Raw genomic sequence first — 5,042 nt, forward strand, 5'->3', positions numbered from 1 at the left:
GGCCCTCCCGGCCTCCGCCTGTCCCAGGGAGACCACGGGATAGGGGGCTGTGTCCCCCGTCACCCTGGGCTCCGGTGCCTGCACTACTGGAATCATGCTCCCGGGGCTGCCGAGTCCCCTCCACCAGGGCAACCACCTGAGCTGCTCCCGAGGCCCCGCTGGGCGCCCGCTCCAGCCCTTTACCGCGGTCGGCCTGGGGGTGTGGGGTGTTCTCCCCAAGGCACTCCTGTTCTGTGAGGGACCCCGGGAACCTAGGTGCTCCACTGCCCCTCCTGGGATCCTGCCTGAGGTCCCTGCCAGCACCTTTCTATCCGGGAAGAATCTGGGTGGATTTTTTTTATCATTCCTGCTTCTCCAGGACTGGGCTTTCCTGTCCCAGGGTCTCTCGCCGCTGCCCCCCCCCCGGCTTAGCCCAGCTCCTCGTGGGGTCCCTCCCCCACCGAATTCTTTTTTATTTTTTTTCCCATGGTCCAACCTTGTTAGAAGCGCAAACTCCTCTCTCTGTAGCATTCCCGCCATTCTCTCTGTAAATCAGGGATGATGTCGTGGGTTTTCAGGATGATTTGAAAGTTATCTAGGTAAGTTGGTGTGGACAGGTGACTTGGGGACCCTACTCTTCCGCCATCTTGCCCCGCCCCTCTCGACAACAACAATTGATAATTACAAATGTGTTTGCTTCTGAGAGAGAATAGTTTATTTAATCAGACTCAGATATAAAGGACACAGCCAGGTACATGGCTGAGAGCAGGGGCTCTGCACCCAGGCAACGGGGATTTGAATCCTGACTGCCACTTCCCAGCTTTCGGATCTTGAGGAAGCTCCTGTCCTCACTGTGCCTCAGGTCCCTTATCTATAATCCGTGGATTACAGTTGTACTTACCTAATGGAGCCGTTATGAGGACAAAGCCAAGTAATCCATGTAGAGCACATACAACAGACCTGGCACGTAGCAAATGCCAAGTGAGTACTTGTGAATGTTACAAATCCTGGCCTCACTCCACACTCATGTATGGTCTCAGGATAAAGTCAGTCAAGTAACAGAGGGTTCGTAAAGCAGGGGTAATACTTGTACATTATAGAGCTCTGGTGAACCTGAAGCCCTTAGCCTCCTGCAGCACATGGTATTGCAGTTACTGTCATCCTTGGGGCTGGCACTGACATCCTCCCTTAGATCCCCCAACGCTCCAGAGGGCACTATTACATCTATCAAATATCGCCCTTTGCCACCATCCAGTGGCCAGTTCTAATAAAATCCCTTCATGTCTGGAGCGGCTTCTGTCATCATCACACGGCACTGTTCATCAGTGTAGGGGTCACAGGCATTTTCTCACTGGAGCCCTAAAGCAGCCTGGGCATTTTGATTGTCCATGACCCTACCGACTTACTGCAGGATACGTATATTGCTGTCATCATGATAAAAATAGCAACCTCTTACTAGAACTTTTCAATCTATAAAGCGGGTCATGGAAATGATCTCATTTGCTAAAGCAAGCAACAAGGCCCAATAGGCTTAGATTCTGGCATTTGATTGAGCCCAAACCCAGCACCTAGGGGGCGGTAGGTCTGGAATTTCTGTCAGAAAACATGGATGGCCCCTTTACCTCTGACTTAAGCTTCCAGTAGCTAAATCTCAGAGTCTAACTTGAATCTCCTCCTGCCATTCGCTTCTGCCACCATTCCAGAATGCAGTGGTCACAAGGAATAATTTGAAACCGGATGTTGACCACTCAGTAGGCTCTTCTCATTTAGATAAATAAGTAGATCGGGCTGTGCTCTGGTACTCCAGGCAAAGATGGCGGAGCACAGTTACAGCTTTTCACTGACTACATTCAGCCCATCTGGTAAACTTGTTCAGATTGAATATGCATTGGCTGCTGTAGCTGGAGGAGCCCCTTCAGTTGGAATTAAAGCCCAAATGGTGTGGTATTCGCAACTGAGAAGAAACAGAAATCCATTCTGTATGATGAGCAAAGTGTCCACAAAGTGGAACCAATTACCAAGCACATAGGCCTGGTGTATAGTGGCATGGGCCCAGATTACAGAGTGCTCCTGCACAGAGCTCGAAAACTTGCTCAGCAATACTATCTCGTTTACCAAGAACCCATTCCCACAGCTCAGCTGGTACAGAGAGTAGCTTAAGTGATGCAAGACTACACTCAGTCAGGTGGTGTTCGTCCATTTGGAGTTTCCCTACTAATTTGTGGTTGGAATGAGGGGCGACCATATTTATCTCAGTCAGATCCATCTGGAGCTTACTTTGCCTGGAAAGCCACAGCAATGGGAAAGAACTATGTGAATGGGAAGACTCTCCTTGAGAAAAGATATAATGAAGACCTGGAACTTGAAGATGCCATTCATACAGCCATATTAACCCTAAAGGAAAGCTTTGAAGGGCAAATGACAGACGACAACATAGAGGTTGCAATCTGCAATGAAGCTGGATTCAGAAGGCTCACTCCGACTGAAGTGAAGGATTACTTGGCTGCCATAGTATAATAACCAAGTGACTGAGAAATCTCGAATTTCAGATAATCCCTCTACTTAAACATGTTTAAAGTATGTTTTGTTTTGCAGACTTTTTGCATACTTATTTCTACATGGTTTAATGGACTGATGTTTTTAAAGCGATACTTATAAATCATAATAAACTGTTAAGTCCAACTTCTAGCTTTTTAGGAGTTAGTAAAATTTTAAAATAGTGATTTCCTGCTTTTTATCACAGTTGACTTCTGGAAACTACACTGCAGAGCAGAAGGGTGAACACATTCTTCATGCAATTTTGGTTCAGTCAAGTCTTGTTATATTCTTTACTGTCAGATATTGTCTGTCAGTAAAGCAGAACTGCTTTTAGTAAACATCATTGCATTTAGACCTGGGAGAAGCTCTAGGATTCATGAGATAAGATGGATAGCATAGGTGTTTTGTAGGCATCATTAGATGTGAATCAGTGAAGCCCCGGACACTGACATTGCACTAGAGCTATGAAGGGTGCTAGGCTGAAGGGTTTCCTATGGGAGAGCCGTGATGTAAGTAAATAAAAAATGGTTTATTGGTTCCCGTTGGTTTGTCCATCCCAAGTAGGTAAATATTTAAAAGGAGCCCCTCAGGTTCTATTAGACTTCTTACACCCAAGGATGAACCTTAAGTCCTGGAAATAAAATCCTAATACTTAAACATCAAAAAAAAAGATAAATAAGTAGATCAAAAGCCTGATATGCGCATCTCACCCCCAAATACTCATGCATATCTTTCCACCACCCTGTCATGATTTATGAGTCCAGCAGCACAGGGCACGTGTTATGTTTGCTCACCGTCAAACACATCCTGTGGTTACTTGAGATATAGTTGGGAGCCTTGGCCCAGATGGAAAATTGATGCCAACAGGATTCTCATATTTGGGATCAGCCTCTAAATAGTTCTATCATGTCTCTCTTCTTCTAAACCCACACTTGGGTTTTCCCATACATCTGCTCCCCTGGTATGTGAGGATGCATGCTGCTTGCTGGCCCTTGCTGTTAGCCCAGAACAGACAAAAGAGCTCAGCACCTGAAAAGGCAGTTCCCTGCAGGGAAGAGGTACCAGTGAGAGGAGCCAGACAGGCAGCTTCCTGTGAGGTTTCCAGAGAAACAGCTGTTGCAAGTCATTGCAATTCTGTTCAACGGACCCCAAACCAGTTGCTTTCAAATTAGTTGTAAATACATTAAAACTGTTTGCTACTCAAAATTTCCCAGCATCTTAAGGAACCTTCGCGAGTCCTGCCATGAGGCTTCATTCCTGAATTGTGTCAAGTGCTGCCACACTGCCTGGCACATTGGAGGGAGCCGATAAACTGTGACCCAAGTTCCTGGGAGATGCCAGCTCATGGAAGAGCTAAAGGAAACAAAGAGCATCCTGGTAGATGTGCCCACAACTTAGGCTTTGTTTCACTTGTTACAGAATGTAAACTGCTTCTTTCACCGTCTCTGCCACCTTGGCTTCTATCAGATGTGTATGATGTTAGACCTGGAAGGGCCCTTAGAGACTGTATTAGTCGGGAAAGCCTACATTATGCTGTGCCCCCCACCCCGTGCATTTTCTGACCCAACCTTCTATTGTTCTGCTGCTCACTCCTGATTTATCTACTATTTATATACTACTGGTTCTCTTTCTCTGGTTGAACTCTTAACTGCTACAACACCTATAGGATGGATAAAATAAAATAGGATAAATGTTGGAAGGAAGCGAAGACATTGGAAACCACATATATTGCTGTTGGGAATGTAAAAGAATGCAGCTACTTTGAAAAGCACTTAGAAAGATCCTAAGAAATTTAAACACAAAGTTATCATATGACCTAGAAATTCCATTCCTACATATATACGCAAGACAACTGAAACACATGTCCACACAAAATTGTGTGCCTGAATATTCACAGCAGTGTTTTTCATAACATCCTAAATGCGGAAACAACTCAAGTGTACATCAACAGATGGGTAAAGAAAATGTCGTACTATGTCATACAATGACCTACTACTCATGCATTCAAAAGGAATGAACTAAACACATAAGATAAAAAAAAAAGAAGGAGGGACTGATACTTGCTTCCACATGGATCAAAATTTAAAACATTCTGCTAAGTTAAAGTCCCCCAAACAGGCAAATACACAGATGTGGAAAGGAGATCAGTTACTGCCAGAAGTTTTGGGTAAAAGTGAATGATTCCTAATGGCTACGGGAGTCATTTAAGTCATTCCTTAAAAGAGAATGACTCTTTTTGAGGTAATGAAAATATTCTAGAGTCAGACAGTGGTGATGGTTTTAAAATCCTGTGACTATACTAAAATTACTAAATTACATATTTTAAAGGGGTGGATTTAGTTATGTGAATTATACCTAAATAAAAGTATTATTAATAAAAAAATGAAGGTGGTTCTCCTACTTGGGGTCTAAGAATGAGATGCAGTCTCCTACTCAAAACTCTTGAATTTCTGTCATTTGGGAGGGTGTGGATGGGCTGCCGTTTAAGGCAGGAGCAGCAAGGCTCTTATACCTGCAATTCTTTT

At 44.6% G+C, this 5,042-nt stretch overlaps 1 pseudogene; it reads left to right on the top strand.

Moving 5' to 3' along the window:
* The first annotated feature begins 1,792 nt into the window (after positions 1–1,792).
* LOC129513643 (proteasome subunit alpha type-2-like) lies at positions 1,793–2,609 on the top strand (annotated as a pseudogene).
* Positions 2,610–5,042: the final 2,433 nt, after the last annotated feature.

The sequence above is a fragment of the Nyctereutes procyonoides genome, unplaced genomic scaffold (assembly GCF_905146905.1).
Source record: "Nyctereutes procyonoides isolate TBG_1078 unplaced genomic scaffold, NYPRO_anot_genome, whole genome shotgun sequence".
Taxonomy (NCBI): Eukaryota; Metazoa; Chordata; class Mammalia; order Carnivora; family Canidae; genus Nyctereutes; species Nyctereutes procyonoides.